Here is a 12,228-nt window from a genome sequence, read left to right as displayed (position 1 = left end):
ATATAAATAATAGATATAAAAAACCTCTAAATGCAAATACTCATTTGTTAACGGAATGGACCCCTGAAATTACCCCTTCTTGCACGATTTGTCCTGTCCTTGTCTAAAAGGGATGTCATCAAGGTTGGCCACTTTGTTCACAATAGTTTCTCTTTCCTGGAAATGGATCAAAACACAGGAGTGGGCCTCTAATCGCCATGCCTATACTATGTGACTACTGAGACTTCAGCCAAAGTTGACTGATCCAAGTATAGGCAGACAGTTGACACAAGCTGGACCAATCACACTCTTTCTTCTTAAAATTTAAAACTTCAAAGAGAGAGGCATGTAGACTAGTCTAATTGGAAACCCGTTTTATTAATGGCAGTGCCCAGAGTAAAGATCTATGAATTCTTGCTCTGGGGTTTCTTAGTTGACCTTGCCTCTACCTTCCTGGGGTTTGATTATCTGCTTCTTCCACCGGACCTGTGAAATGCCAGAGTATTCATTCAGTAAATCCCTCTCTCCACTTTTCATGTTTAAGTTATCCAGAATTTGTTTGTTACAATTTTAAAAAGCTTAGCTAATGTACCATGTAAATGAAATAAACTCATTCACATTATAAGGAACAAAATGTCTGAATGTAACACAATTCTGTGTGGGAAATAGTTTTATATATTACTGTGCAGAGGGCTTCCTTTCTTCTGGCTCACTTTCCTGCCTTTAGCAAATAATTAATTAGTACCTACTATGTGCTTACACTTTGACAAGGGCTAAATATTCAGTGATAAGAAAAATGGAGAGAGTCCTTGCCCTCATGGAGTTTAAAATTTTATGGGGGAGACAGGTATTATTATAAAGATGAATATTCAAAAGGAAAGGAATATGTTTCTAAGAAGGTGGGACACCAGAGAACTTGGTTAAGAGTGGATGTGGAGTGAGGACTAAATTTGAGTTGCGGACTGAAAGACAATCAATTTATAATTGCATGGGAGGGTGGTGGAATGCAGATGGGAGTGGGAAGCCATTCTTGAAAGGATGATTTCCAGGATTCTGCTCAATCAGCACAATGGATGGTGGAAACAGAACCTCTCCATGCAAAAAGATGTTTGTCACTGTCTGATTAATAATTAAGACTCAATTGGAATCAGTTCAATGTTCACTATTAGGGCAATAGTTAGACTATTACTTTCACATTCTTATAAGAGCAAAAGCTCCCTCAGGTTTCATTTTGTCATGTCTGTGAAGGGGATGATCCTCTTCCAAGTGTCTTCCTCTCACTGGGCTCAGGCCTCAGGGTGGTAATAGTTCCCTTGCATTGCTGGCCACTGGAGGACTCAGTGTGCCTTGTTGGGTCCTCCAACCCTGCCCTCATCCCTAAAGAGTCCCTTCATTAATTTCTACTCAAATCTTCTTTCCTTTAGGCTACTGTTTGGTAGCATAACTTTTGGGATTTCTCAGGTCATAAAATTTCAGGAGGGGCAAATTTTGTGTTCCTTAGTTATTATGTACATATCTCTATTGAAATATTTGTAGTAATGTTTTTGAGTACTTTCGTGTGCCCAACATTTTGCATATCTTATGACTAATTCTTAACTGTAGGACAAGGCAGATATTACTATTTGCATTAAAGATGAAGAACTTGAAGCTTAGAAAGGTTAGGTAATTTGGCCAACATAGTAGTTTTTAGTTTATAAATGACAGAAACTTAATTTGAGTTTGAGTCCTCGGCCCACGTTGCTGTTTCCACTACACTTATCGCCTCTCTTCGCCTCTCTTATCTCCACCATGCACATTGAATTCTCTTTTGCCAGTCTGATTACTTAGATCTGGTTAGTTTTTTTTAAAGGTAGAGACTATATTGCATGCTTAATCTCCACTGGCATAGTATCTGACACAAGGCAGACAGGGAATGCATTTTTTAAATACATGAATAGAGGGAAAATGTCACTTGCCTGTTGCCTTATTCTTTAGGAATACCTGTAGCAGCTCTTTGGTTTCACATTTACTTCCCCCATAAAATTTCTTCATGTTCCTTTTCCCTTTTAATCACTGCCCTTCACTTTTATGCACTTATTTTTTTTTCTGTATGCATCCCTTGCTGAAAACACAGCTATATTGTGCATCAGAGACAAAGTTGTATCTGGCAACTTGAAATGGCAAGAAAATAAAAAATGCAAATAATAACATCTATTTGGTGAATTGGGGGTTAAAAGTCATGGGAAGACATTATTAAAAGCCATTCAAATTTATCCATACTTTCTCTAACCTATTGTTTGTTTGGATATACTATAGGTGGTATTAATCCTGTCCCTGCTTTAGTAAAATTAAGAGTTTTTGCTTTGTGCATTTTAGCATGATACACCAAATACATTAAGCTTGTTCTTTGTTTTAAGTTATTAAATTATTAATATTAATATATATATATATATATATATATATACAGCGATTTTCAACCAGGAACACTGGTGTGCCACAAGAATGTTTAAAACATACAATACCAGACTGTTTAGTCAGGAGCACTGACCTCTTTTCCTTTAGATTGTCAAATAAAAAAAAATGACAACAGCCAACAATAGCAATAGCCATCTGGTATGAAAGAATCAAAATTATGCATATTTCTTTTGTCAGATAGGCAAAAAATTATATTTTTTGGTGTGCCACACAATTTTAGTAATTAGTTTATATGTGCCATGAGATGAAAAAGGTTGAATTGCTGGTTTAAGAAATGCCAAATGAATGACAGCAAATAGCATGTCTGGTCACTGTAATTCTCCTTATTTACTTAGCCACAGACTGAGTATGGGGTCATATTTTACAGAGTGTTTAATGAAAGTGCTGGTCAAATTCAAGAGACACAGTGTTCACTTGTAGCAAGACATTCTGTGGTAGGAAAAATGTAATCCAAGTCTTTTCTTGTATTCTTATGATAATGCTTTGGCTTCTGCCTTGGGGGTTCTCATATGGAAATAACCAAATCAGAAGTCATAGAACACTAAAATGTCACAACTAAGCACAGAGTCTTCTTAAATTATGGGAGAAATCTGACTCCATATGTTTTATTTTTTTACTATACTTATTAAACTTTCCTCCATCTTCTTGTTTTGAAAATTTTCAACTCAACAGAAAGATAATAAAAGAGTAGTAAAATGAGTATCAATATCCTGTTCTCCTAGGTTCAGGAGTTGTTAACATTTTGCCATCATGTTTTATCCCCCTTTATAATTAATAGCCTTTTTAAAGTGTTTAGAACAAATAACTAATAAAAATTTCACACTCATTTTATTGTCTTTAGCCACAACTAGATATAAATGAGCTCTATGAGGGCAGGGACTGGGTCATTCTGCATCCCCAACACCTAACATGATGTTTGGCATATTGTAGGAGCTCAATAAATATTCACTGACTGATACACTGAGTTGTTCTTTATATACTTGGTCATTACTGGTTGCACAAATGAGTCAAACTTTAAATAAATTAAGTTGATTGGATCTTAAAGCAAAATATTCCAAAATGTATGCAAGTTTTAAGGGGGATATGTCTAAATCCTCCTTTATTTATTATTACAATGCTTTGTATCAGGTAGGGGCTCATTAAAGATTCCTTAAATGACAGAACAAAGAAACTTGGTTAGGATATCCAACATAGTCCTGACTATGATCAAACTTTGAAAAATAAGCCTCAGTGATGAAAACTTGGAGCGTGAGTTTATCCAGACTGAGACAATTCATAAATGGATGTGGTGTCTCAGCTGGTCCCTGTTGCAAGCTTAAGTTGTAGAGCTGGAATTCAGAGAAAAGGAAGTACAATGAACACAGAAGAGATGAAAAAAGTAAAATTAATTTAATCTACTAAATAGGAATCCTTAGACATAAAGAAGACTTTCTTAACCTTGAAGGCTGCTAAGCTTTGAAATTGGATGTTTACAGAGGTAATTTTCCTCTATAGATCTCTTCTTCTGTGGAGGAACCTATGACACAATAGAAACTTCCTAGGATCTTTTAATATGTTTTGGACTAAAATGAATATATCAAAACATACCAAATACAAAATAAAGTCCAAATATCTTAGCATAATTCAAGGTCCTTTGCAAAACTAACTCCCAACTTTCTCAATGCCTTTATGGTTCCTGTCCCACATCTAGCCTGGGTCCTGGTCCAGAGTCTTTCTGTGTTCTGTGGAACTCTAGTGTTCCAAAATATAAAGTATGTCTCTAAGACAAAAACATCTGATGTTAAAAATATTGCATGGTGAAACAAGTTAAGGAAATGTGTCAAACCACATCCCTAATCGACCTATAGGAAATTCAATGATAAATTAACCTCATTAGCCCAATTAGAATGACATTAACCCAATTAGAGGCTCTGAAGAATTATGCAATGAGAAACCAGTTTTCAGCATCATTTACCAAACTTAGTTGGCCAAGGAATTTTTTTTTGGATGATAGAGTATTTATTAACACCATAAAAGTACTGTGTTCCCTAGAATACTGTTTATAAATGCTTTGTTTAGCTGTCATAATGCTTGGAATGTCTTGAATGTCACTCACTTCTGAATGGAATAACTTAATTTGTTTAGAAAAGGACTCATACTCAAAAATTATTCCAAGACACAGATAAGAAGGAAGGCGTAAAAGATGGTGGGGGACTTGTGAACTAATTTTGTGACTCAAGCCTATGTCTATCTGCCCTCCAAGGCCTGTGGTCAGCTCTCCACTTTGAAGTTGGAAGCACAGTCTTTAAGTACAGGTTTCATGTATTCCTTCTTCATTTTGGCTAATTTCAGTCTCTGTGTCATTTGCATTTAAGTTTGGGGAATAAACATTTTTAGAATCAAAAGACATATAACTTATGGGTGGCGAGATGGAATAATATTTGAAACAATTTGTTTTCATGAAGTAGATGGTATTTGGTAAGTTAAGTTTTTCAGGCTTTATCAAATGAGTACCAATTATTGGAAGAGTGACATACATTTAAAACAATAAAATGAAATGAGAATCTTCCTTGGTGAGCAGAAATGACCTCTGTTGACGGATGCTTATGTGCTTATTTAGAGAAGTAGAGAATGGATGAACTATTGGTATTGAGTACTCATTGCTCTGTCTGTTTCTCTAAGATGTCCATAAATTGTGTCATTCATTCATTCCCTGATTTTTTCAACTCACTATTAAAAGGCAATTTCCCATGGGTTTCTCATTTTTCTTTGTATCTTGTTAGCAGAGGCACTGAAAGTCATTTGTTCTGGATGATCTTCTCTAAGATGTTTGATAGTGAACAGAGGGTACACTAGTAGATAGTATCTCCTTCAGGAGTAGAGGGTCAGTTCTTTTGCTGTCCAGTATAATAAAAATAATATCTTCCTCTGGAGCAACTTTGGACAGGTTTTCTGTCCGCCCAATCTTTTTTTATTTTTTTAGTATATTTCTATTTATTCCAGAGAGGAAGGGAGAGGGAGAGAGAGATAGAAATATTAATAATGAGAGAGAATCATTGACTGGCTGCCTTCTGCATGCTCCCTACTGGGGATCGAGCCTGCAACCCGGCACATTCCCTTGACCAGAATCAAACCTGGGACCCTTCAGTCCACAGGCCAATGCCCTATCCCCTGAGCCAAACCAGCTAGGGTTGGACCAATCTTTTATAGATTAGGGTTGCCCAATAGGTGTGGCTCAGTGTTTGAGTGTCAACCTATGAACCAGGAGGTCACAGTTCGATTCCAGGTCAGGCACATGCCTGGGTTGTTGGTTCCATCCCCAGTGGGGGGTATGCAGGAGGTCTATCTCCCTCTCCCTATGACTTCCTCTCTGAAATCAATAAAAAAAATTTTTTTAAAAAAAGGGATTGGGTTTCCAAAGCTCAGAGTTTCTTGGCTGTGATGCAAACCCAGGCAAATATCAAGTAAACAGGGCTTATCAGGTACATATTATCTAAGAAAAGCCACCTCAGCTCAGTTCAGAGTGGAATGAGGAATAGTCAGACTAGGAAATGGGTAGCCCTCAGGTTAGGATGGCCCAGATAAGCACATATCCCAGACACAAGCGGTTGGAAGCAGGTTAGCAGAAACCACCTGATTCTTTTTCATACAGATTGGGTTCTTTTCCCTCCTCCAAAGGGATCCTTAAGTAAGATTTTGAGTTCTTAAAGTTGCTAAGTTCTTGGACTTTTTTAGCCTCAGACATGGCAGGCTGTAGTCATTTTCACTGTTAGTGTTTAAGAGAAAATGGTGTTTTCGCCTGGTGGGGAATATTAGCTGAGCCCCAAGACTTTCCTTTTTTAGGGTGTGGTGGTTCCTGGTGTCCAGTTGTCCAGGCTCTTTTCCAGGACTGTCTTCCAATCCTGGGACCCATCGCCCTGAGTGTCCGGGTGGAAGTATGGCACTTTGGCCCTTAAAAGATTACTCTGGGAAAAAAAAGTCAATAGTGGCTTAAATAGTAACAAATTTCCCAACGATGTGTCATTCGGTTTTCTCAGTATAAACAGTTATGGTTCCCTCAGGAATTTGGAACTGTTGGCTGTGCTCTTTCTAAAGGGGGATGTGGTTAAAATAGCAGCAGTCGGCCCAGTCAGTCCAAGCTGGCAGCCAAGGTGGTGGCGGCGAAGGCTCCCAGGACGCATAAATAGCCTTATAAAAACGGCCGTTGTGAAACGCAATGGCCAGTGTCATCACACGAAAGTTTGCGGAGAAAACTTCCCCAGCTATTTCGAACTCTTAATTTTGGTCTGATTTATGTGACCTTCTAAATGGTGGGTCAGCCATTTAGAATGGGCAAAAAATAAAATTTGTATTACTTTGAGGGGAATATGTAGGGGTAGTTTGAGTATTTTGGAAGTATATAGTCTCCTATGTCGCCCTTCAGTTTGATTATTCTTATCTTCGGTGGGAACATGCTTCTAGAAGATGAATTTGGAATAAAAATTTTAAAAAGCAAACATAAGTGGAAAAAACTCCAAGTAGAGTACAGGTCCTGGTCCAGAGCAGAACTGGCTGTCATAAACCGAATTTGAAAGGGGGTGTGGAAATTGAAGGGCGAAGTCGGAAGGCAGTCCAAGAGAACAGACAGAATGACACGGCGTCAGGAATTTTGGGACACACTTGGTTTCAAGGACAGCTTGTTAAGAGGGAAGCCCATCTGATCGGGAGTGCAGGAAGACAAAAGAAAGTTCAGCTTCATGGCAGAAACTGGGAAAAGCAAATATGGGCAGAAGGACCATTCAGGCAAATTGGCAGCTCAGGGTGCAGATAGGATAATACAGCAAAACACCCCCAGACAGTGAGTGCCTGACTATTTTAACAAAGCACAGTAGGAGGAGAGGGAGCTACGAATAACCTGCCAAACTGGAACCCAGTTTGTTCTGGGACTGGGTGGAACTGCCTGGTGAGAGCAGTGATGTTAGGAGCAACTGGAACCAGAAGGGCTGTTTGTATCTCTCTCCTTTGGCATGAGGACAAAGTTCCCCCAACTGGAAGGTTCTTACCAGGTTTGTGTTGTCAAAAGCCTCTCAGCCAAATACAGGGCGAGTACAAGCAGGAAGGATGTGTGTATATTGCCAAACTGAAAGGCCAGGAGATATCAGAATTTCTGGAATGGGGTCAGAGATAAGCTTTCCTGCCTTCCTTCATCCATTCAGTGTCTAATACAGGGTGGGGCAAAAGTAGGTTTATAGTTGTGTATACGCAAAACACAGTTTATTCTTATATTCCTTTTCATTAATTGTTGTGTTATTTCCCATACGAACTACTGTAAACCTAATTTTGCCCTACTCCGTACATGCCCAGGTCTACGCGATGCTTTGGGAATACAAAAATAAGACATAGCCCGTGCCCTCCAATAATTTAGAGTCTAGTAGGTAAACTAGACAAGCTGATTGCCATCCAGTGTGGTAAGCACAATGCTAAAGATAAGCACAAGGTCCTCCAGGTGCATGCACGGTGGTGGTGAGGAATGCAGATTGTGAAGCACGGTTTCTGCAGGAGGCAGTGATCAAAAGGGATAAGTAAAGGTGGGCAAGTAAAGGTGAATCGTGTTCTAAACTGAGGTTTGTGCGAAGCCTGTGACTTCAGAGAGAGCATGATGCATTCAGGAACCTTCAAGATTTCAGGGTGGCGGAGGCTGGAGAGCCATAAGGAGCATCTTGATTTTGGTAGAGACACTCAACCACTCATGTTTAGGTCTCTTAGACCGGCTCCAATCATGGGTGAGAGTGGCTCTCTTATTTATATTTTGGCTCTTCTGTAGGCAAGCTTAACCTTGCTAGGATTTTGTCCTCACCACAAAATAGAGTCCAAGCTCTCTCTTCAAGGGATGGGGGTAGAGAGGGAGCGTAGAAATGACCTCTTCATTGCACATAGACCCACATGCTGAGGTTCTAGCCCTCCTCCCTCTCAAGTCTTTGGAATAAAGTCACCAACCAGCATACCTGGCTAAACCCATGATGACTTTTTTCATAAGCCCTCTCCTTAGCAGAGGATGTGGACCCATACCTGTCAAAATAAATAGCAGACTCTGGGTCATGTGTTTATGGCAATTGAGCTCCTCCCCCCACCCCAACCCTCCCTGGAGACGAAGCTGTCATATCCTTTAGGTCCTACAGTCCTTGGGCTGAATTCATATTTAGTGCCTTCCTGTCTGATCTAAAGATGTTACAGAAAATGAGAATGTCATGTTTGTTTAGTATTGCTTAGATAGTAGCTATAGTGAAGGATTGTTGCTATGAATATTTGAGTTGCTATGAATGCTTGAGAAGGCAGAGTGTGTGTTAAAGTGAAAGTATTAGAATGCTGTATTAGCCGCAAGATTCTGATGGCCCTGGTGCTGAAATGCAAATGATGAGGTTTGCCTTGCCCACCTCCAGTGGTTATTTGAAAGGTGAAATTACAGGACGTATGTGAAAATGAAGTGTTACTAGGATGCTGTATAAACATAAGGTGTTATTAGTGGACTTGCTCCTAAGCTAGTTGTCTAGCTTTCTAAAAATAATCATTTTTTTCTGAAATATATCATTTAACTAGGAATGAGTTACCATGGTATTAAAGACACTTCAATGAAACATTGACATGCAAAACAAAAAACAAAAAAACAAAAAACAACTGTTAAAAGTGCTGTCATTTAGGACTTTTAAAATCGTGTCTCAATACTTTGAATAATATTTAGGGTTCTTTTCTTTATCTGTATTTAGGGCTCTATTTGCAAATGGACAGATATCTGATTTCATAAGTCAATATATTTTGATGCAGGAGCATTGACGTAGGTAGCAATTTTTTAAAAAGATAAATTGCTTTAAAAGAGAGCTTTAGGTTTCGCTGAAAGGTATTGGTAATTTACAAGGGTGCATTAAAAAATGAGTGCAGAAACCAGACAGGGAGCAGGTCAGATCAGATCAGAATTAGTGGGAGCAGTAGGAGCAGTAGGAGCAGCATGCCTGTCTGTCTTAATAGTTTAAATGTGCAAGGGAGATGGGAAGTGAGGAAATAGGTGGATGTGGACGAAGATAAGCGAGATGCTTATTATCTTTCAACAAAGGGTGGTGCTCCATGCATGAGTGTTGCGAAAAGGGCACAGATCTTCCCTTTGGCAATGATCAATGTCTGGGATAAAATAAGCTCCTCCTTCCTGCTTACCAAGCTGTCTTGAACCTCCAGAGAGAATCTTTGTGTGTTTTCTGTGGGAAGAAGCATCTTTCTTTCATAGTTTCCCAACATCCCAGGGCAGTGGACATTGTCTTGAGCCTCGGAAACCTGCCGAGGAGAACTGGCTAGAGCAGAGACTCCATCCCTGCCCCCGATTTTTCTGTCCTCACTAAAGAAGAAGTCATGTAATGGCGGCAGAGGTGACCTGCTCCCACAGGAATCAAGGTGCAGGGCAGGGTGAGGTTTCTTTGCCCTCCATGATCAAGGAAATACATTGCTTGTACTCAGCGGGGAGCTTTGACCTCAGATTTATCAAGAGTATTCTTTCTAATAATCTATAGTAATAAAAGCATAATATATTTATTAGACTAGACAGCCGAATGACCTTCTGGATGTCCTTCCAGATGACCTTCCAGATGAAGCAGGGGCTTTGAGGGAAGCCCGGGTTCTGGGTGCCAGAGGGAAGCCAGTGCCAGCAGCTGGGAAAAGGAAGGCCTGCTCTTGCATGAATTTCATGCACCGGGAGTCTAGTCTATAATAATAAAAGCATAACATGCTAATTAGACCAGATAGCCAATCGCCCTTCTGGACAAAGACAGGGCTGTGAGGGCCAAGCCCCTTGCACAGATTTCGTGCATCGGGCCTCTATTGTTTCTATAAGTAGAAAATTGGTAATTTTTAAAAATATGCTTTTATTGATTTTTAGAGAGAGAGGAAAGGAGAAGGATGGAGAGATAGAAATATGGATGAGAGAGGTAAATGCTGCCTCTTGCACGCACCTGCACTGGGGGTTGAGCCTGCAACCCTGGCATGTGCCCTGACCCAGAGTAGAACTGGTGCGACCTCTTGGTTCCTGGTTTCACAATCAACTGCTGAGCCATGCCGGCCTGGCTGAAGTTAGTAATTTTAATGAAGAAGCAATTTCCTAGCATTTTATTTAATATAAACGATATAAATGGACCGGTGCCGTACTGGTAGTTGAAATGAAGGCAAGAAAAACTTGAAGCTCTTGAATATTTAATGCAGCTGGGAATTATGTTTATAATGTTTATCTGATGTTTTCAATGAAGTCTTTCTAATTAGCATTCACAGATCATCTAAATCTATTTATGGGGGTAGAAATTTGGATACCTTTACAATATACACACAGCCACACCAAAAAATTCAAATTCAAAAGTACATTATGAAAATTATCTTTTAGTACTTTAGTTATTAAGTTCTAGAACTAAAATACTGAATTAATTGTTTTTCTCATAGCAATATTCAATTTCATGAATAAGGTACATTAGTAGTGTCAATCACAATAGATTATAGTGATGAAATGTCTGTTGCTTAATAATTTAAAACATGCAGCTAATATAGACTTTTAACTTAATATATTACTAGAGGCCCAGTGCACAAATTTGTGCACAGGTGGGGTCTGGCCGGCCCGGCCCCAATCGGGCCAGATCGGGGCCAGGCCTGTTGGGAGGAGGAGATGGCGGGAGGTTGGCTGGCCGGCCCACCCCATCAGGGCCCGAGCAGGGCTGGGCCAGCTGGGGGGAGGGGCAGCGAATGATTGGCTGGCGGGCCCCACCCCCGATTGGGTTGGGGGGAACGATTTGGGGTGGGGCTGTGGGAGTGTGCACAGGTGGGGTCCCACCTGCCTGCGCTGGCCTGGGGAAGGGGACACGGGAGGTTGGCTGGCTGGCCCTGCCCCCTATTGGGATGGGGGGGTATCAGGGGTGGGGCTGGCTTGGGGGAGGGGCTGTGGGAGGTTGGCTAGCCAGCCCCACCCCCAGATTGGGCCAGTTTGCTGGCTGCAGTGGGTGTCATAGTGACCACTCATTCTGGTCACTGGCTTTTTATCTATATAGATTATGTTACGAAAAAATGTCAGAAACTTTTTAAAGATACTGCCTATGTAATATACTAAGCAAATCTTAGTTTGAGGCTAATGTAATAGCATATGCTAAACAGGTATTTCTTGCTGAATGAGTATGGTGAGGTGACTACTTGCAAGTAACTTTTTTTTTTCTTATAAGCCTGTTTCTGGAACAATGAGCCTGAACCATGCAGTGTTTGGTTGTGTTGTTGTTGTTTTTTTTTTCTGCTGCAGAATGGTTCTAAATAGGCTAACCTAACCTTAAATCATACGTAAAATGGGGGGAAAACCGAAACACACCAAAAAAGCCCCTCAACACACTAGGACAGTAATGGTGAACCTTTTGAGCTCAGCATGTCAGCATTTTAAAAAACCCTAACTTAACTCTGGTGCCATGTCACATATAGAAATTTTTTGATATTTGCAACCATAGTAAAACAAAGATTTATATTTTTGATATTTATTTTATATATTTAAATGCCATTTCACAAAGAAAAATCAACCCAAAAAATGAGTTCGCGTGTCACCTCTATCACACGTGTCATAGGTTCGCCATCACTGCACTAGGAGATTAGAGTATGCGTTAGATTTTATTTTATTTTTATAAAAAATATATTTGTGTTGATTTCAGAGAGGGAGGGAGAGAGAGAGAGATAGAAACATCACTGATGAGAAAGAATCATTGATCAGCTACCTCCTGCATGCCCCACACGGGGATGGAGCCCACAACCCTGACATTTGCCCTAACCAGGAATCTA

Source organism: Myotis brandtii, unplaced genomic scaffold (assembly GCF_000412655.1).
Source record: "Myotis brandtii unplaced genomic scaffold, ASM41265v1 scaffold350, whole genome shotgun sequence".
NCBI lineage: Eukaryota > Metazoa > Chordata > Mammalia > Chiroptera > Vespertilionidae > Myotis > Myotis brandtii.
The sequence above is the reverse complement of the archived record's forward strand: the minus strand, read 5'-3'. Positions refer to the sequence as shown.